The 22,140-nt window shown below is 42.4% G+C and overlaps 3 pseudogenes; 1 reads left to right on the top strand and 2 right to left on the bottom strand.

Annotated features, from left to right (window-relative positions):
• Positions 1 to 1,106: 1,106 nt before the first annotated feature.
• On the bottom strand, positions 1,107 to 11,212 carry LOC138848120 (histone acetyltransferase KAT2B-like; annotated as a pseudogene).
• LOC127487016 (proteasome subunit alpha type-6 pseudogene) lies at positions 3,772 to 4,709 on the bottom strand (annotated as a pseudogene).
• A 4,951-nt stretch (positions 11,213 to 16,163) lies between the features above and the next one.
• On the top strand, positions 16,164 to 19,141 carry LOC100358932 (SERPINE1 mRNA-binding protein 1-like; annotated as a pseudogene).
• Positions 19,142 to 22,140: the final 2,999 nt, after the last annotated feature.

The following is a 22,140-nucleotide window of genomic DNA, read 5'->3' as shown; positions in this document are numbered from 1 at the left end:
TAAGCAAAGTCAAATATTATATCAAACTTTTATGTAGAGAAAAGAATTATTAAAATAGTGATATGAACTCACAAGTTTGTGGTAGGTAGACAGAATTATCAAAACTCCAGACATAGAACATTTGACATAGAACATAGAATCTATTTTATGGAATAGATTTTTCTTTTTTTGACAGGCAGAGTGGACAGTGAGAGAGAGAGAGAGAGAGAGAAAGGTCTTCCCTTGCTGTTGGTTCACCCTCCAATGGCCGCCACGGCCAGTGCACTGCTGCCAGAGCACCGCTCTGATCCCATGGCAGGAGCCAGGTGCTTATCCTGGTTTCCCATGGGGTGCAGGGCCCAAGCACTTGGGCCATCCTCCACTGCACTCCCGGGCCATAGGAGAGAGCTGGCCTGGAAGAGGGCAACCTGGACAGAATCCGGCATCCCGACCGGGACTAGAACCCGGTGTGCCAGCACCGCAAGGTGGAGGATTAGCCTAGTGAGCCACAGCACCAGCCTTATGGGATATATTTTAATCTATTTAGTGCTATTAATGTAACTTTTCTATGGGATGCTTATTAGACAACCATAACAAGATTAATGGTCAAGTGTCTCCTCAAAACCTACATATGAGGAAATTGCACATATGAGGAAACTGCTTATAAAATGTTACATTATTTAAATTTTTCTTAGAAATCAAAGCAGTTGCTTTTGCATAGCTGCATTTTTCAGAACTGCTCAAAATATCTCATTTAAATGAGTGTTTAAAAAATATATATAAAGTCTACAATGAGACTTCAAATGTATTTCACATTTTTGGGGTTTTTAAAAATCATATATCCTTTCTTTAAGGTTCTTCAGAATAAAAAATAAAAATAAATTCTCACATTTCATTAGAAAAATGTGGAAACATTCATGGTCTGAAATTTTGTAGACTCCCCAAATCTTCAGAAAATGTGCAATTTCCTCATATACAGGAATTATTTATATATATATGTATATATGTTCCATGTCAATTTATATATATATACATATAAAGCTAAAAGGAGGGTTTTTTGTTTCTTTTTCAAAAGTGCTAATTATTACAAGTCTCTTCATCACATTTTGTCCAGTTCTTTGCACAACTTAACCACCTTGCATTAGGCACACTGCTTGATGAATTTCTAAGAAGCAGAGAGGGAAACATTGCTTGTCAATTAATCCAGCTTCCTTAATTTTACTGAAGAATTTCTCTAGAATATTGACACATTTGCAGTGTTCACTCTCAGGGGGGTTGTACTCTTTACAATTGGTAAAGACTCACTGTAAGTCTGCCATGAGTAATTTCTTAGATATGTGGTACCCATTCCTGAGGCATTCACTCATGATTTTCAGATCCATGGGAAACCTTATAACTTCATAATATCCCAGAGCTTCTGTTCTCTTCACCGGTTCCATGAAGAGCCAAGTGCTTTGATGGCTCTTCACCTGCTGAAGGATGTTCTTCAGCATGCTGTAAAGCTGTTCAGGGTTTTTGGGTTCCTTACGTTTATCCTTTCCACTTGGTGTCCAGCCTGTCTCTCTAATTCCAGGAATGCTTTCTATAGGAATTTGCCAAATTCTATCTTTAAAACATGAAAGTCCGGGGTAAACTTTCTGAATCTGGGCCTGCTTTCTATCATCTTTTTTTAAAAAATATTTTTATTTATTTATTTGAAAGGTAGAATTACAGACAGTGAGAGGGAGAAACAGAGAGAAAGGTCTTCCATCCATTGGTTCACTCTCCAATGGCTGCGACAGTCAGAGCTGCGCCAATCCAAAGCCAGGAGCCAGGTGCTTCTTCCCAGTGTCTCATGTGGGTGCAGGGGCCCAAGCACTTGGGCCATCTTTTACTGCTTTCCCAGGCCACAACAGAGAGCTGTATTGGAAGAAGACTAGAATGCCGGTGCCGCAGGTAGAGAATTAACCTACTGCACCATAGTGCCAGCCCCATCTATCAGCTTTTTAATGATCTCTTTCTACTTTTTAATGATGACAGAAAATTCTGCATATGGTATCTGAGAATTTAGCTCACATTCCATTAAAGTGGCTCCTTCATAATCCTTAATATAGCCAACATGTTTAGCTTTAGGTATTTTAATTTCTTTGGAGAAACCGTATTTCTTAAAGTACCCAACTGCATATTCATTTGCATATGTGAAGAAGTTCAGGATGTAATGTTTTATATGATATTCTTTCAAATGATTCATCACATGTATTCCATAATCCTTGACTTATTCATTTGAAGTTACAGCACAGAAAACAATCTCTGTGAATCCTTGGGTTGGGAACATATGGAAACATATACCACCAATAACATGGCCATCTTTAATTAAAGTGAGGGTTTTGTGTTTCTGGTCACAGACAAGTCACATGATATACTCTTTTGGCATTCGGGGCAGCTGATGGAAGAACACATTCTGCAGGCCTATCAGCCACATCAGGATCCTCTTGTTTGATTTTTGGTTCAGGGAATTGCCCAGCAGGTGAAATTCAATCCTGTCCCTGTGCTCTTCCAGCCTTGCTGCCTCATCCCTGGCTGAATGGGCTGACAGAAAACTGGTCTCTGGTCCAAGCATTGCTGCAGGGTCCATGATGGTGGACATCACCTCATGGATTAATTCCATTGGAATATCCCCCATTACTCGGGGTTTCTTGGCCTCCTCCAGAACATAAGAGTCATTCATTTTCCTCTTTTCTCCTGGGTTTTCCTCTAGCCCAGAAGAAGCTTTGCAGGCAGGACTGCTACTCCCTCCATTTGGCTGCTCAAATGAAGATGAGTTTGAATTGTAGGAAACTGTCCTGGCCACAGGAGGTGGGTTGATAACTGTTTGGATTCTGGAAGAGGCTGAGAGAAAATCCTGATCCCAGATGGGAAAGTTTTGTCTATAAATTTCTTCTGACATGGACAGAAATTTTGGGAAATCAGTGAGGATCAGAGTTTGTTTCTCAGGAGGCAGTTTGTCTTTTTCCTGTCTTGCTTGTTCCAGGTGTTGTCTCCTCATAACAGTGAAGACTGAGGAAAGCACTATTCTCCCAAACACGTGGGTAGTTTCATACCGAGGTAGACTGTCACAGAACTGTGGCACATTGTGGTAACACAGCCACCTTGTGCAGTTCTCTTCATATCCAGAAAGATCAACATTGGGAAATCACAGTCTTCATTGAGACAGTGCCACAAATGCCAATTGTTGATGTGGTTTAGGAACATTTTTGCCAACTCAACTATTCTTTGTCTTTCTTTTGATGGCAGGTGACTAAATTTATATTGTACAAAGGTATTCACAGCCTGTTCAATACTAGGCTTTTCAAATAAGGGTTTCTTCTCCAAGGAGCCTTCAGCCACAGGCTTTCCTCTTTGTAAATAAACTGTCTCAGGAGCTTAAATAGGTAGAAATAACCTTGCATGGTATCTGCATCTTCCTCCTTCTGGACACATGTAAAGAGATGCTCCACATCCAACATTATTCCCAGGAGTCTGTTCATTTCTTCCTCTGACACATTCTCCAGGTGAGAAACATGAGCAGCTAGGGCATGGCTACAACCCTGGCAGGATTCCATTAGACTGATGATTATTTCCTGCAGATGGGCTCTGAGGGGAGTGGGAGAGGGGTTGGGGTTTTTCCAGCCTGCCGGGGTCCAGCCTTGGTAGGTCCAGGGGATTCTGAAGGAGGGGAGGCATTGGCAAAAAAAAGGAAATGAAGGGATGAGGTTTAGGTGGCAAGGGGAGGCATCATTTTGCCGTTCCTTCTTATTGCTTTATCTTATACTCTTTTTTTTTTTCCCAAAGCACTGTTTTTATTTATACAGACTCGTAACCACTTCAGTGGCAAGAGGAGTGGGAGAGGTTCCTTTTTCAATCTAGGGGCCTCCATAATGTTGGTACGGTGTTACCAAACACACAGGCAAGTGGCATCATGGATCTGGTAAACTAATGACAATGTTTAGTCTCTCTCGGCTAGAGCAACAAGGTGAGCATCAATCTCCGCTTCTGTTAGGATCCTGAATTTGGGATTTTCAACTGTAACTACTCCAACTTCTATTTCTGAAGGTTTGAAATCAATTGATAGGACAGTAGACAGGCATGTAATTGCAGTTTCCACCATCTGTTCAAAGGTCCAATCAAATTTCTTTTTCACTTTTTTTTCAAGGAAGCTGGTTGACTCAGTTTGTTTAACTCCTGCTGCAGTGGCTTTGAACCCACAGTAGTAACCCGCAGGATCACATTTGTACACCTGAGGGCCTTGTTCTTCATCTATGCCAATTAAAATCATACAACAACCAAGTGGCCTCATTTCAGCATTCTGTGTGTAGACCTGAGAAATATCAGCAATTCTTTTACACAGCATGTCCACAGGAATCTCATAGCCATACTTGTATTTCCAGTTAGCTGCCTCATAGCGTGCCCTCTGTACCTGGGATCTGCTGTCAGCTGTCATTCCTGTCATCACACAGCCAATATTTTCGGTTATCTTAAATAAGTGAGTCACTGTGCTGGAGTCCAACAATTTGTCAGGGACTTTCTTCTGTGTGACAATTACTGCACAGTCTTTCCCTCTGACAGCTACCGACGTAAGGCCACCCTGGTTAATAGCCTTAAAAGCATATTCTACTTGGTAGAGCCGACCCTCAGGTGAAAATATAGTAATGTGGCGGTCAAAGCCAGCGCTGGAACCACGGGACATGTTGGTGAATCTACTACTTCAAGCACACTCTATACTCTTTTTACATATACTTTTATTAAGCCTTCTTCCTCCCAAATCTCTCTTCTTTCGGGAAAGAACACACCACAAGTGATCATGTATGCATACCTTTCTCTATTAATCTTGTTTTGTTTCATTTTCCTTTCATGGCCTCATCGTAACCTTTCCACTAACTTTTTCTCTATTCATAGTGGATACATTAGCTATATGAAACTTGCTTAACTTATCTAAAGGTGCTAGACAAAATGTCTAAGATTTTATGTTAATCGATTTATTTTAAAGGGTTAAAACTGTATAGAGAAAGTTCTAATGATTATATCCTATTTTTCTAAAGGTAAACCACACCTCCAACAACTGTTTTTTATAAAACCTACTCCATTCCCTAATGTAAGTGTTCCTTGTTCCTTTGTTCTACATTTCCAAGCAGGGGCATAAGGTCATAACCTTTGTAAGAATAGTAGTGCTTGTTCATCATTCCATTTGCTGTATTATTAACTACGTACCTCCCAGTCTCATCATATACTCCTGTGTAAGGCAAAGGGGAGGTCTGTGGGAACAAGCACCTGCATGCTCTTTCTGTTCTATTTTCTCATAAAACTCATTACTAATGTTGCTAATAATATTTTACTCTATACAAATTTTAGGGGATTCCCCTCATTACTCCAGTCACCTCCTGTAACTCATTTTTTTTACAAGAAACAACAATTTTGCTTACATTGATATCCTTTATTCTCACACCCAAACCCAATGATTACATCACTATTAAGCCTAATAAAAACAACAGAGAAGATGGCTTCAGTTCAGTCAGGGCCTTCCTGCTTTGCTGAGTTCTGCCTCCTGCAGCTGTGACTTTGTCATACAGCACGGGTGACATCGCCTTCGCCCCCAGCCATTACATTTACAGGACGCCTCAGCCTTGCAGGAGGAGTACACTCCAAGTTTCTCCAGTTTCTTCGCCCGCGGAGCGGAATGCAGCTGTGCCTTTTTCAGGGCGATCTGAGCCGTCCACGGCCTTCCGGTTCTTGGGCCGTGCCAGCCGCAGCCACAGCTGTAGCCGGACCTCAGGAGCCCGAGCAGGCGGCGGCAGCACCCGAGGAGCCCTGCGGCGGCGCAGGCGGCGGCGCAGGGGACTGCGGGAACAGCGGCCCGGGCCCGGCCCCGCCAGCCTCGCACAAGCCGCCCTCCAGCGCGACAGGAGGCGCCGAGTGGCAGGCGCCGCCGCCAGGGTCTCCCTCTCGGGTTCTGGTCGTCGGGAGAGCCAGACCCTCCCCGCACGCCCTCCCGCCCCTTCGCCCACCTCTATCCTCCCGGAGCGCCACCAGCCCGGCTCGCCCTGGCCTTGGCCCGCGCGCTGGTGGCGGTGCTGTTCCCTCAGGAAGGAGGGAAGTAGCGGCTCCAATGCCGAGGCCGCCGTCCCTCGGCTCTCCTTCCCCAGGCTCGAAATTCTTTTAACATGTTGAGCACTCTATAATTCTGAGACATTGAGAGTTTTTATTCCTGAAGAAGACTCCACCTGGTCTGATATAAAATGCTATGAAAGAATCGAGATGGATGTAGGTTGTCAAAGAACAAAGGTTGTTTCTTCAAAATAGTGAATCCATGTGTAACTATTTATTTGTGTGTTTGTGTGTGACACATTACAGAGTCCTTGACTCATAGCCCTTTCATGAACAATTCCCAAAAGGTGATTCTCTCTTAGTGTAAGGGTGACCTTAAGGGTCTTGATCAACCAGGAAGCCTGGACTGGCCATGTTGTCACGTTTCTGCCAGGCCTCTAGCTCCTCCTGCGCTGCTAGGTCTCCACAGTGCTCCATGTCTAAGCTGCAGTATTGTGACCCCAGGGACTATGGAATGAGGCCTCTGATCACTCACTAGGGTGTGATCACTCACTAGGATCATGATTCTTGAGTGCTGCTTTCCTGTGGGCGAGATGGGGGAGCATGAAAGGTGGAGACAGGAGAGAAGACATGGCTGGCTTCACTAGTTGCAGCTTGGCAAGGGATCAAGACGAATGGAAACGGTTTCTTATCCCCAAAGGGTTCCTCAGAGACTTGGTGCCTGAACAGTTGCTGCAATCTGCCCCAGATTCTTCCAACAAAGAAGCCATCATACAAACTCCTTCTCCATGTTAAGTTTCCTCATAGTGCGTCCAAGGAGACTAGTGAAAATGCCAGCTGTGTAGTCTGGGGCAGCTCAGTTGTCATGAGGACATTGGGATCCAGGGCTGTTTCTGTCTGGTATTGCCTTACCACTCAATCAGTCAATTCTCAGGTCCCACTGATCTTATTGAAAGGTTAAGAAAGGGCTTGAAGGACTGGCACTGTGGCATAGTAGGTTAAACTGATGCCTGCAATGTTGGCATCCCAAGTGGGTGCCAGTTGGAATGTTAGTTGCCCCACTGCTGGTCCAGCTCCCTGCTAATACACCTGGGAAAGCAACAGAAGATGGCCCAAATCCTTGGGCCCCTGCCACCCATGTGGAAGTTCTGGGTGAAGCTGGTGCAGCCATTTGGGAAGTGAACCAGTAGAAGGAAGATCCCTTTCTGTCTCCCTGTCACCAACCCCCCTCTGTAATTCTGCAATCCAAATAAATAATCTTTAAAAAAGAGGAAAAGGCTTGGGTTTTATGACATCTAACAGAATCATTGGCTGGATGTAGGGTTTCTCTGAATGTGGTGCAATGAGAAGGCCATGCCAAGATGGCCACAGGCAAGTGAGCATCATTAACTCAAGAATGATTTCAAAACCCACCTGGCAACAGAGCCTGCCTCACAACAGGCTGTGATTGGTTAGGGCATAAACCACCCCTTGACCAGATTGTCTGCCTTGGCTATATAAGCTACTTTACCAACTGAAATAAAGGAGTCTACAGGATGATCGTCTCTGGCCCACTTTCACCCAGCTCTCAGGGTCTGTGTGGTGACTCTGTGCCTCTTACCCCCACTGCGCTCCTCCTCTCAGAACAAATCCACAGCAACATTTGGCCCCCAATGTGACTGAGAGAGACAGCGTGTTGGACTTGGTGAGGTCCCCCCTTGATTTTGGCAAGTAGGCCCCTCTGTGTTTTGTGTGCTGTTTGGTTCTGTGAGGGTGAGCACAGAACCCCCTCCTGTACCCCTTTCCTTATCGTTGTCCTTGGTCTAAGTGACCCCAGGTTAGGCACACACTGCCCAGAAGCATAACGCCACTTCTCTGCTCCTCCTTTTACTTTCGGTTCATCCGGCAAATTTACGTAAGGGACTGATTATCCCAGAATTGGAAACCAAGTCATCTTCCCTCACTTGAGAGGGGTGATGCTCTGGAGACACTGTGTGGGCATATGGCCTTGACCTAATGAATCAAGGAAGTCTTCCACTTAGCACAGGCCATAGTTATGATCTGATACACCACTGTATGTTCATCTAATGTAGGGAACCCCTTGCATAATGCCATCAGCCACTGAGGTGCTAGGAATTAGTTTTGTTATGGCAGCAGTGCTGTGGGTGTCTTTCTTTTGGCTAGAATCAGTGTGGTTGCCGCTATTAAGTGCTCAAACATGGGAAACATATCACCCTCTCAGAAACCCACACAGATTACCAAACATAATGAATCTGTGAGTGATAAGAGCCTGTCACTCCAGGCCTCTGCCTCACAGGCAAGAGTTGATGACTTAGGAGAGAGAGCTCCCATAGTGAAAATGACATGACAGCAGACAACGCAACAATGCCTAGTCAGCAACTCCCCAAATATCCATGGAATGAACTTAGATGACCTTGAGGCAATAACCCATGTGAGGTCATCCCATCTGCACCTAGTGAGGACCCTCACACTTGTGGCAGTCCCCGGGTACCCCAGGCTCTCAGGGCAGCCGCTAGACCCTTTCCCACCCACATGTTTTCCATTAATGTAGGAGTGGATGCAGAATTCAGGCCTTGGATTCCAATACCTACAGATGACCTTACTATGCTAAAAAAGGCTTCTCAAGAGTAAGATCCTGACTCTCCCTGCTTTGACCAGGTGCTCACACAATGGGCAGCGAATCTTCAAACTCATTTTGAGTGGATTACACTGCTCAAAGCATATTTGTCAAGACCACAGTTCAGTTCTTACTGTGGAAAGCCTCCTATGAGGAAGAGGATGAAACCGTGGTGAGGAATAATGCTGCCTATGGAATAGCAGTAACCTTTGATATGCTTAGAGGCCGTGGCACCTACAAATATTCTCATGAACAGGCCTGCATTGGAGTAGTTACCTATTTTGATCAGGTCAGAGATTTGGCACTTAGAGCCTTAAAAAATATAAATCCTCCTAAATATAGTCAGCTCTTTAGAAACCTAGTTCAAGGCCCAGGTGAATGGTTCCTCAATTTCCTTGCCAGAGTCTTGGAGGCAGTAGAGAAAATATCACTGCTTGGCCTGATCAAGACAATCTGGTCAATTAGCTTGGGGAAGTGCTACCAAAGAGGCAAAAGCTCCAATTGCCCCAGTCCGTAATGAAGACCTTTCTAAATGGATAGTAGCTACAAAGGAGGTAAACCCTGCTGATACATCAATACAGGCCTTAAATGTGGCCATTAACAAACTGAACACAAGGAAGTCTAATGACCCTCCAGTTTGTTGGGGATGTCAGGAAACAGGACACCTATGGCAAAACTGCCCAAACACTGACAGATGGGGCAAGCCCAAAATGCTGTGTCCCAGATGTAAAAAAGGCTTTCATTGGGCAAATGATCGCAAAACCAAGCCTTTAAACTCCCAGTGGGGTGGCCCTCAGCCCAACAAGTAAGAGGGAGTCCCACCACCATTAACTGGTCAATGCCTATCTTCAATTTGAGGCCAAAATGGACCCTATACTTAGATTACATTGCTTTTGTGGGTTTAATTGATATGGGGGTGGATGCCACTATCTTAAAAGCTAGGGACATAAGAAAAATGCAACATTGGAAGACAGCACCTGGGCCTGACCTCCAAGGCATTGGAGGATTAAAATCAGCTGATCAGGTCATCAAGCCAATAATGTGGTGAGATGACACAGTGTGGTGAGATGGTTCCATACAGGAACCATCTTTCTACTAATTGCTGAGGTTTCCACGAGCTTTCAGGGGAGACATGTGCTCTCACAAATGCAAGTGGTCCTTACTACAGATCACAAATCTCCACAAGCCAACAGCTTTAATGGAGAGCCTACAAGTAAGATTCACCCCCAATTCTAGGGGCCACTGCTCACCTCACAAAAACCAGGCCCAATCCCCATTAAATGTGAAAGAACAGGAAACATCTGGGTAGAGAGAGCAGTGGCCAATATTACAACCCAAATCTGTAGGTATTGGAATTGGTACAGGAACAATTGGAAAAGGGACACATAGAGCCCTCCACTAGCCCTCACAACACACCCATTTTTGTGATAGCAAAGAAACAGGGAAAATATAGGCTACTATAGGATTTGAGAGCCATCAACAAAATCATAAAAAAGATGGGAACATTCCAGGCTGGCATTCCCCATCCAGGGGCCATTCCTAACAGATTCCACATAGTTACCATTGATATCAAAGATTGCTTTTTCCATTCCCATCACAGAGGAGGATAAGGCCTGCTTTGCCTTTACAGTATGGGAGCCCAATTTCTAGCTCCTCACAAAAAGATTTCAGTAGACAGTACTCCCACAAGGCATGAAAAATTGCCCTGCCATTTGTCAAAAATATGTTTCTCATGCAACCAGCACACCTAAAGGTCAGTTCTTGGTCATACATTATCAGGATGATATCTTACTTGCTCAGGAGAATGTGATGACTCTGAAGGCCTAAGTCAGACAGTAAGAAATTTACAATTCCTGGGTTTGTCTATTGCCACAGAAAAGGTACAATATTTTCCTCCTTTTCAATTCCTGGGTTATCAAATCTCCTCCCATATATTTCCAATGGGTCCAAATCTAAAAGTCAAGCATAAATATTCACTTAATGAACTTCAGCAACTATGCGGCCAACTCAATTGGTTGAAGCCCTTCCTTCCCTTAACACCCGCAGAGCTTAAATCACTATTTGACTTACTAAGGGGAACAGCCCTCCCTCAAAAATCACATTGACAACAGCAGCCAAATCCACTATAGAAAAGATCAACACCCAGTTGTCAAATTTAAAAACCCTTAGATATGAACCTTGGGTGCCTCTATTTGCCATAATCATTTCTACCCTCAAGGCCCCATTAGATACTGGGTTACCTGGCATGATTTTCCAAGGCAATGAAAAGGTTGATCATCTTATCTCCTGCAATACGGCTTCCATTGGATACCTACAACAAGCCCATATTCTACACCAAAAATTTCATATGTCAGCAAGCAACATAAAATTGCTTTTTCCAGAGCTAACAATGATCCAATGGAAACACCTAGTGTGCTCTTGCAAGAATTGTATCCCCCTCACCCCGTTAGGCCCACTGCAACAAGCAGGGTGAACTCTCAAGGCCTTGCTCCTAATAAGCTCTGGCAAGTGGACATCACTCACATTAACTCCTTTGTTAAACTTAAGTTTGTCCATGTGGTGGTAGATACTTATTCAAAGGCTGTATTTGCAACAGCCCAATCTAGAGAAAAGGCTAGTAATGTGATAAAGGCTCTCAAGTCAGCCATGTGGGTCTTCAGTATCCCTTGGACCATAAAGACATAATGGGTCACCATATACATCACAGGAATTTAATTCCTTCCTGAGGTCCTGGAACATACAGTGCCACAGGTATCCCATACAACCCACAGGGACAGGCAATCATTGAAACAACTCATAGGACTATTAAATATCTCTTACAAAGACAGAAAAACAATCTCATGCCCCCAGACACACCGTTTGCTTTGACTGAGGTTCTTTTCACTATCAATTTTCTTACTTTTGGTTCCCAAAGTGTCAGCCCAGCTTATAAACACTGGAGATCCTTTCCATCCCAGATCCCAGCCCCTATGTTTAGGTGGAAAGATCCCCTGATAAGAGAATGGAAGAGACCACACTCTCTGCTAACCAAGGGCCTAGGATATGCTTGTGTCTTTCCAGAGAATGTGGGACAGCACATTTGGGTACCAGCCAGAAACATCAAGCCTGCAACTGACAGTCAACCAGAACCAGCTGAACAAGATTGAGAGTCTGTCTTGTTAGTGGATGCACCTACTACCAATTGTCAAGCTGCCGCTCTATCATCCTACCCTGAGGAACTGCCCATAGCCACATTCTCTACTGCTTTATACTCTACTAACTCTGGTCAGCCACTCAAATGGCCCACAGCCTGTGTGCAGTCACTCTGTTCCTGATTACCATTGTTCCTCATTCCTACCCCCATCTGAGCAAGCACTCCTGTGGTCTCCCATTTTGAGGGCTGGTTAGTCAATTATGGGTAAGGTCCCCTGGGGGACAACCTAAGACAGGCACAGCCACATACAGAGACCACATGGAAACAGAGTCAACAATGATATGACAAAGGATCATGCCTCCTGTTGCTCAAAAATAAATGAAAAGGGGGAAATGTGGTGGAATAAGGCCATGCCAAGATGGCCACAGGCAAGTGAGCATCAGTTACTCAAGAATGATTTCAAAACCCACCTGGCAAATGGAGCCTGCCGCTCAACAGGCTGTGATTGGTTAGGGCATAAACCACCCCTTGACTGGATTGTCTGCCTCAGCTATATAAGTTACTGTACTAACTGAAATAAATGAGTCTGTGGGCTGCTCGCCTCTGGCCAGCTTTCACCTGACTCCTGGAGTCTGTGTGGTGACTCTGTGTCTCTTACCCCCACTGCACTCCTCCTCTCAGAAATAATCCACAGCAACATCTGAAGTAGACTTTTAATTTTAGTAGCATCTTTGGTTTCTCGTATTTTGTGAGTGTTGACAGATACGAGCTATGTGACAAAGAAAAACTGGAAGATTTGGGGCAAGATAATCTCCCATCTCAGAATTCTATTACTGTGATGCTCTCTAAATCCCCTCCAAGCCTGAATGCTCAGTGGGTCTTGGACTTGCTACACACAATGATCCTGAGGTTATTCATTTTTTATCTGAAAGGCAGAGTTACACACACACACACACACAGAGAGAGAGAGAGAGAAGCAATCTTTACCTGCTGGTTTACTCTCCAAATGGTCTCAATGGCTGGAGCTGGGCCAGTCAAAAGCCAGAAGCCAGGAGCTTCTTCTGGGTCTTCCTCATGGGTGCAGTACTTGGGCCATCCTCCATTGCTTTCTCATGTACATTAACAGGGACCTGGATCAGAAGTGGAGCATCTGGGACTTGAACTGGCACCCATATGGGATGCTGGTGTCACTGGCAGAAGCTTTACTGACACAGCCTAACCTTTTTAAAAAATATTTTTATTTTATTTTAAAGGCAGAGACAGAAATTTTTATCTGCTGGGTTATCCACAAATACCCACAAAATCCAGGGCTGGACCAGGCTAAATCCAGAAGCATGGAACTCCACCTGGGTACGCTATGTGGGTGGTAGGAATGGAGTCATCATTTTCTGCCTCCCAACATGCACATTAGCAGGATGTTGAAGTGGAGTCGGATTAGCCAGGACTTTTGAACCATAAATGCAAGTGGAGATCATTATACTTAGTAAAATAAGCAAGTCCTCAAAAGACAAATATCAGATTTTTCCTGATTTCTGGTAATTAATATACAGAGTACAAAACAATATAATGTATATGAGTAATGTTGACATTTTAGGATTTGATTTTTAAAAAAGATTTATTTGAAAGGCAGAGATACAGAGAGGAGAGAGGGAGAGGGGGAGAGAAAGAGAGGGAAAGAGTGAGTAAGAGAGAGAACCTTCCATCCACTGGTTCACTCCCCAAATGGTTGCAACAGCAGGGGTTGGAACAGGCCAAAGCTAGGAGTCTGGAGCTTCTTCTGGGTCTCCCACATGGGTGGCAGAGGCCCAAGAACTCAGCCATCCACTGCCCTCCCAAGCACATCAGCAAGGAGCTAGATCAGTAGTAGAGCAGCCAGGATTTGAACTGGTACCCATATGGGATGCTGGCACTGCAAGCAGCAGCTTAGCCTTCTATGCCACAATCCTGGCCCTCATAGATTTGATTATTATTTATAGTCCTATATTCCTTGTCTATACTCCTGAGGAACAGTGGTTATTCTGCTTACTACTTGTTAAGCCTTTTATTTAGTGGATGATTAAGCTTGTGATTATAAAGTAAATTGAAAGTTTGTCATAGCAAACCTTAAAATATGAAAGGAATATGAAGGGGGAGTGTGGATGGAAGTATCATTACTCTTAAAACCATATATATGAAAAACATGAAATTTGTTGCCTGTCCTTCAAGTTAATTTTTAAAAAGAGTTATCTATTCATACACCACTGATTCTCTTGAATTGCTGTTGCCATACATTTTCCATATGGCACCAATTATTTCACCATTCTTCCACTTGAGTTGTACCATCAATGTGGAGTTTTCTCTGTATTTTCAGAATTCATGTTGCATTACGAGCTCTTTTGAAATTGTTGCCTTATACATCCTAGCACCTCAAACTACATCCTGTTCAAATATGTTGTAATAAGTTAATATGAGTTTATTTTAAGGCAAAAATATCAAAATTTATGCACTGTTTTTGTAGTATGCATTTCCCACCAATGTTCTGAAGACCCCTTTTATTATTATGCTTTCTCTCTCCATAGTGGACTTAGAGTGTATTGAGAACTTTGCCTTTTTCATGTCAAGATATAGCATATTTCAAGCACTTGGTTGGAATTCAGCATTGATGTATGAGTGACAGATGGGAACTCCTTGCAATTGATATCTCAGAAATAATCATCAAAGTTAAAAAAAAAAAAGCTTAATTCATATAATTTGTGTGTGTGTGATTTTCAAAACTGTTTTTGAGAAACAGAGAGAGAGTGCTCCCATAAACTGGTTCATTCCCCAAATATTTGCAATGGCTGCAGCTGAGTCAAACATTTGAGAATCACTTTTATTTCACTTTCCCTGATATGAAGATATTCTTGAGAGACTTGAAAATGCAAACTTATGCTTTTCACAGGAATTTCTAATCTACTATAGATTCTTAATGTTTGGTTTATGGTGTTTTTGCCTTGAAGAAAGTTTTGATTTATGTGACTCAGATTTTATTTTATTTCTTTTGTGTCTTCTAGATTTTATGACTTCCTTTGTAAAGGTTTATTTATGGGCCATATTGTGGCAAGCAGACCAAGCTACTACCCACAAAGCCAGCATCTAGTATGTTCCCAGTCACAGAGGGGAGGGTAGTTACTGGAGTGAATTCAGTGGGTTCCTTTCCTTAGCCCAGTAAAGAAAAAAAGCCTGGAAACAATGGCAAGTGAGTGGAAACTTTATTGCTTATTTGTTTTGCAAGTGAAAGTGAGCAGCTCATCTGAGAGGTGAGATGGAGTGCCAGAGTGGGACACTGGCTTTTCCACAAGTGCACTGGGTTTTTAAGAATTTACTATTTTCTTATTGGGTCATCTTATGGGCTTTCCCATTGGATAGGGGTTTCACATACTGTATGCTCATTGGCTTGGGGCCCATAGTAATAGTGGGATTTTTGTTGGTGACAGTCTGAATGGGAATTTCTAAATGCTAACTTCCTCTTTTGGTGGCCTCAGCCCTCTCTCTGCTAGTTCTGAGTGAAAAATTGCAACTAGTTTGAAGACATTGCCAAAATCACAGGCTGTAGCATAGGATGCTACAATGGGGAGAGGTATGAGCAAGTCTCAGAGAAAACCACAGTCACAGCCTACAGCCTGCATGCTAAAGACATTCTGCTAAAGCCTGAGAGGCCCACAGATGCCCAGCCCAACTAAACAGGCTCAGCATTTGGGCACTGGTTCGTGTTCTGGCTGCTTCAATTTTCTTTCCTTCATTTTGTTTTTATTAAAACATGTTTGCTTAATTTACAGCAAGCAGAAAATAGGCTGGGTCTTTTTTTGATCCAAGCATTGATGTTTTAAAGGTTGTACACAATATTTTTAAAAAGGACATATAAAAATACAATATTAGAAGTTTCCATAAGAAAGAAAATACAACTTTTAACCCCACAACTTTTCCTTTTTCAGAACTGCAAAACTACTGCTAGTAGTTTTATTTTTAAAACTAGTTTTAAGAAATAGAAAGAGAGAGACAAAGAGAGACAGAGAAGTCTTCCATCTGATGGTTCACTCTCCAGTTGGCTGCGATGACTGGAGCTGTGCTGATTTGAGGCCAGGAGCTTCCTCCAGGTCTCCCACATGGGTGCAGGGGCCCAAGCATTTTGTGCCATCTTCTACTGCTTTCCCAGGCCATAGCAGAAAGCTGGATTGGAAGTGGAGCAGCCGGGTCTCAAACCAGTACCCATATGGGATGCCAGTGCTTCAGGCCAGGGCATTACCCCACTGTGCCACAGCACCGGCCCCTAAAACTACAGTGTTAAGTAGATCCCCTGAGCTGGATCATCTTGTGGGAAGTACTGAAGCAGGAGCTCTTAACTCAAGGTGGCCCATGGCAATCTGTGGAGAAAAGCACCGCCGAGCCACAATCAGGGCTGGGCACCTACAGGAAGGCTTCTCTGCGTGGTTACCAACCAAGTAAACCAGTTATTTGACATTGAATCCAATCCATTCCAGATGCTAAAGGAGCAGAGACCAAGAAAAAAGAAGCCGGCAGAAGGGGGGCTGGGGGTGGGGTGCATTGGAGTCCCCGTGGCCAATAATGCAGCTCAGGCAGAGGCCCAGACCAACTCCAAAGCAGCAGGCAAACAGCCATGGAAAGAGTCCCAGAAAGACCAATAAACTCACTGCCAGATTGGCCTGGTTGACAAGAAAGAGGAGGTGCAGCCACCTGTGGCGTTCAAGAAAGAAGGAATAAGACATGTTGGAAGAAGACTGATCAACAACTTCAGGGTGAAGGAAAAATCATTGATAGAGGACCAAAAAGGTGACCACCTCTTGAATGGTGGTGAAGAAGGGTGAAGAAGCAGGTTTTCTTTTCTTTTAAACACTGAAAAACTGCTATTTATTTAAAAGGAAACTTTTCAATACAATAAAGAAATGGCAATAGCTGGTACATACATTAAATCAAAATATTTTCGTTAAGCACCAAGTAGCATCATTCTCATTCTTTTCATTAAGAGCACCTTTATTATTAAAAGACTAATACTTTTAAGTTTTTAATCAAATTTAAAGCTGCCAATCAGAGCTTCTAATTAGCTTGAGATGACTGGGTAAGCCTTCTTATAGTGTGAGCAAAAATGACTTATAAAAACTTTGTTTAACTGTAACTGAAGGGATTCACTGGCTTCAGGCTGAGAATCAGTGCTGGGGGCTAAACGCTACCCACAACAGAAAAATGAGTAATGAGTACCACGTATCAATGATAGATGACATATGGTTTCTTCCTAGTCAAAGGACTAATACCTAACTCTAATAGGTCTTGAAGGATTGACCCACAGGGACTGATTCAAATTCTTAACCTTCCAGGGTGAACAAGTCAAGGACAAGGAAAGAGGTGAAAGTCCTGCACCCTGGGTGGCAGGGGAAATGGCAGCAAACCAGGTGGGGAACATCAAGGAGTGTTTAAAGGCCAGGGAGAACAAAACAGCTGAGACTCAGACCCACAAAAGTACTAACTGGTCAGAAGGCAGTTCAACACATGTTTTGGGAGGAAGGACGTAATCCACTAACAGATTATATGCATTATATAAAGGAAAATGTCATTCAACAAGAGAGGGAAGATGTCTCTCCTAGCACAGAGACTCCGCAGCTGTTTGGGGAAGCTCTGAGGCTGAGGATCACCCTGGGATCCAGTCCACATTCCAAAGCCCTACCCCCTTGCAATTAAATCCACAAACCAAAACTTTATTAATGGAACTGTCTGCTCCAAAAAAGTGAAACACAAACACAAGCAAAGAAAACAAACTGAAGGGCCATTAGAGTAAGCTTTAATCCCTGCTACTATCCCTGCCCTGCAAGAACAGGATCTGCCCTGTTACTTCCATTGATTCACTTCTGCAAAGCTTGTCAAAACCCAGCATCTTACTGTTCCTGCTACATCCTCTCCTAATGAAAGCAAATACTATGCAAAAACACAAACACACCACAAATAGAAGCCAGCATCAACTTAATGACCCCCTGGAATATTACAAACCTAACCTAGGATATTTTAATCATCTTCTGACTTATTCACAGAATATCCACTTCTGTAATGTTTTGGGAGCATTGCAGACTTGGCTGCATTAGATTCCTCTTCTTGAAGTAGTTCAAAGTTTGAATGCAATTTAGATAATTTTCTAAATTATCTGAGGGGAAATTATCCTAAAAGGCCCAGGAAAAATCCCTTTTCCTCTATTCTCAGGCTCCAGTAATTCTTTTTCTCATATCATAAAACCTAACCTAACAACTGGAAAGAGGATAAAAAGTCATACAAAAAATACAAAAAAAAAAAAAAAAAAACGGAAAAGGGAACCAACATCATCATAAGGGTCTGTCAGTGTCATCACACTATCTCAACATGGCACAAGACAAAAAAAAAATGGTATTTTGTCTAGCAAAGTTATAGTCATTTTGTAAAGTATGCAAGAAATTAACAATTTATAAAAATAGGGGAAAGTTTTAATTGGGAGCATAAAACTAAAATGTCATTCTCTGGCGAAGAGTGCTTCCCAACATCAGGTCTACAGGTGGAAGTTGAGGCACAACTGTTGGCTCAAGGCTGCCTCAGGTCTGCTTCAGAGGGGCATGGATATTAGCAGATGAGAGGTGAGTTTTCTGTTGATACATTTATAATTGACTGACCTGAGGTAGTGGTGGTCTTAGAAGAGGTCAGGAGGCCATGGATGTGGAATGGGCCTAGGAGATGGATTTGGTTCTCACGGCAAATGTGAATTTGATAGACACAGTAAAAGCAATAGATCTTTATCACATTACAGTGGTCTAAAGCAGGTAGACAAATGTGGAGGTTGTGGGTCTCACAAATGGGAAACTGTCAAAGATGAATTAACTGACTTTGATTCATCAAAATGTGACTCAGGAAACACTTGAAGGTGAAGAACATCCAGTGGCCAACATGGAAAATGGGGAAATGTGAATGGAAGAGGTAAAAGAGAGTACAAAAGAGATTACTTTGGATGAGTGGAAGACAATTCATAAAGACAGGATAAAACTAGAATTTAATATCTGAAAATCAAATCAAGGTGCTGATTGGCAATGAAAGGATTTGTTTTTCATAAATCAAGGTGTGAAGAGGCTCATGCTGAAGATTCTATTATGGCCTATCATTTTTGGAAACCAGCAAATGATATAACATCTTAGCTAGAGATCACCTTTGGAGACTTAGGCCACCTAGATTATGGTGGTAGAAGAGGGCAGAGGTAGACATGGGCATGATGGATGTCATGATGGATGACCTAGTCCAGCAGGACTAAGTCAAGTGTTTCTGTTTCTGATATGAATGATCCAGAGGCATTTCTAGCTATGGCTTAATGGGATGTCCTAACAACCTTAGTTCCTTTGTGGACTTTCCTGTGCAATGCTTTTGCATGCTTAATGATCCCAAAGGACTAAGAAATTAAAAAAAAAAAAAAAACAGCCTAAAGATTGAATTTTATCTGTTTTGCAAATGAGTTTCTCTCACTACCCAGAAGTAACAAATATGGTAGTCACTTTTGTACTTAGGAATGTATTAGTAGCAAGGATGTTTTAATAATTTTCATAGATTATGAATTATTCATGGACACTTTTGCATGGCTGCTTGCAAATGTGCATTTCCAAACTTGAAGTGCAGGTGTTAATAGTGTGTAACAGTTTAATAAAAAATTGACTTTGTTCTTTATACATCCAGAAAAATCTTAAAAAATTAAAGAAATGTGCATAGCATGATTTTATAGCAAAACATGAACATCAACTGCAAACAGTAAATAAATGAAAGCTAGAAATACTATCCAATATATAGCAGTCCTAGAATCAATCCCTCAAACACAATCCACAAGCAGTATCTAAAAACCATTGTCTTGTTCTTCACAGGCAAAACCTAGGTTTCCAAAACCAAAATTGGAAAGAGTACTCCTCTGAAAGAAATTTTTTCCCCACAATATTACCTAGATCTACAAGTAAACAATCTGAGATTTAAAAAAGATGTTAGCTTCTTACTCTGAAATCAGTTTGGATATGTCAAGTCACTTTTGGTTCCTCAAAGAAATCTTTCAGAGAAATTACAGAAATTATAAATGGTTAAGGATTTTATTTCCTCATTTTTAGTCAGCTACATTGATAACTAAAGCTGAGAGATGACTCTTGCTTAGAACTGATCCTTTTCCTGAAATATTTTAAACTTCACGACACAACCTCACCTAAAATGGGAGTGTTGTCTCTCAGCTTGCCACACATTAAATAAAACTGAAGTGTGAAAAGCAAGCCTCCCTCATAAATAGGTAGGCACATTTTGATACAAATACACACTCTAAGTGCTATAAGCATCACCATTTAGTTTACACAATGCACACTCTCACACAAACAAAACTTACTTTGAAACAACTTACTTCTAATGGCACTAAGATAATTAGTCAGCAATTCTCATTAAACTTCAGAGTAATTATGTGAGGACATTCTTTCCCCCTTCAAATTGTTTCTGCCACCAATGATCTGCTCAACTTCTAAGGTGAGATTTTTGTATATTCCAAATCTGTACAGAAGCCAGAATAAAAGCAGTGAAGGCTCTGTGTTTCAGCCAAAATCTCAATCACCCTGAAAATGTTGTTTAACCCAGCCGGGGGGGGGGCAGTCCTACAAGTACTGGGGTTAAAAAAAAGAACTATTCTAAACTGTGTAATACATAAACTTTCTAAAAGATTTATTTGAAAGTCAGAGTTACACAGAGAGAGAAGGAGAGGTAGAGAGAGAGGTCTTCACTCCCCAATTTGCTACAGTGGCCAGAGCTACACCAATCTGAAGCCAGGAGCTTCTTCTGGGTCTCCCAAGCAGGTGCAGGGGCCCAAGGATGTGGGCTATCTTCTACTGCTTTCCCAGGCCATAGCAGAGAGCTGGCTTGGAAGTGGAGCAGCCAGGTCTGGAACTGGCACTCATATGGGATGCCAGCACTGCAGGCAGTGGCTTAACCCATTACACCACAGTGCCAGCTCCATAAATAAAATATTAACAGGGGACTAGACATCTTAACAAGACCTAAAAGTTCACCATGAACCTACTGTGTTTGAACAGTCAGTGTTATACTGTGGCTGCTTCATTTTTGTATTAATCTATCTTTTTTTTAACTTTTATTTAATGAATATAAATTTCCAAAGTACGGCTTATGGATTACAATGGCTTCCCCCCCCATAATGTCCCTCCCACCCACAACCCTCCCCTTTCCCACTCCCTCTCCCCTTCCATTCACATCAGGATTCATTTTCATTTCTCTTTATATACAGAAGATGAGTTTAACATGCATTAAGTAAAGATTTCAACAGTTTGCTCCCACACAGAAACATAAAGTGAAAAATAATAGATGATTTTTTAAATGATGATGAAATCAGATCAGACCTATTGTCATGTTTGATCCCATAAATAAAGGGGAGAGTGATCCAACATGGGAAGCGAGATACTCAGCAGACTCATAGAATGGCAGATGTCCTAAACAGCACTCTGGCCTCAGAATCAGCCCTTAAGGCATTCCGATCGGGCTGAAAAGCCCATGAGAGTATTTCAGGCATGGAAAGCCAAGACACTCTGGAAAAAAAAAAAAAACCTAAATGAAAGATCTCTGTGAGTGAGATCCCAGTGGAAAGAACAGGTCTTCAAAGAAGGAGGTACCTTTCTCTGAAGGGAGGAGAGAACCTCCACTTTGACTATGCCCTTGTCTAAACAAGAAAAGAGTCAGAGAACTCAAGGGGCTTCCATAGCCTTGGAAACTCATGACTGGTGCATAGGGAGATTACTGATGCCATAAACAGGAGTGTCAATTTGTAAAGTCAACAACAGGAGTCACTGTGCACTTACTCCTCATGTAGGATCTCTGTCCTTAATGTGCTGTGCATTGAGACTTAATGCTATAACGAGTACTCAAACAGTATATTTCACTTTGTGTTTCTATGGGGGTGCAAACTGTTGAAATCTTTACTTAATGTATACTAAACTGATCTTCTGTAAAAAAAAAAAAAAGAAGAAATTAATCTATCTTATTAGCAAGCTACAGCTCTAGGTTTCCAGTTCTATGAAATATGGAGATGAAATTTCATTTTTAGTAAGACAATGTTGCAAATTCAAGTCAATCAACATCTTTTCAATGAATACTTCAAGCATAATGAGAATCTTTGAGAAAATTGCAGATCCCACAGATTTGTTTTTATTTTTTTTTTTTAATTTTTTGACAGGCAGAGTGGACAGTGAGAGAGAGAGACAGAGAGAAAGGTCTTCCTTTCGCCGTTGGTTCACCCTCCAATGGCCGCCACGGCCAGCGCACTGCAGCTGGCGCACCGCACCAATCC

The sequence above is a fragment of the Oryctolagus cuniculus genome, unplaced genomic scaffold (genome assembly GCF_964237555.1).
Source record: "Oryctolagus cuniculus unplaced genomic scaffold, mOryCun1.1 SCAFFOLD_80, whole genome shotgun sequence".
NCBI classification, from domain to species: Eukaryota; Metazoa; Chordata; class Mammalia; order Lagomorpha; family Leporidae; genus Oryctolagus; species Oryctolagus cuniculus.
Note: the sequence above shows the minus strand (reverse complement) of the source record. Positions and strands in the feature narration are given on the sequence as shown.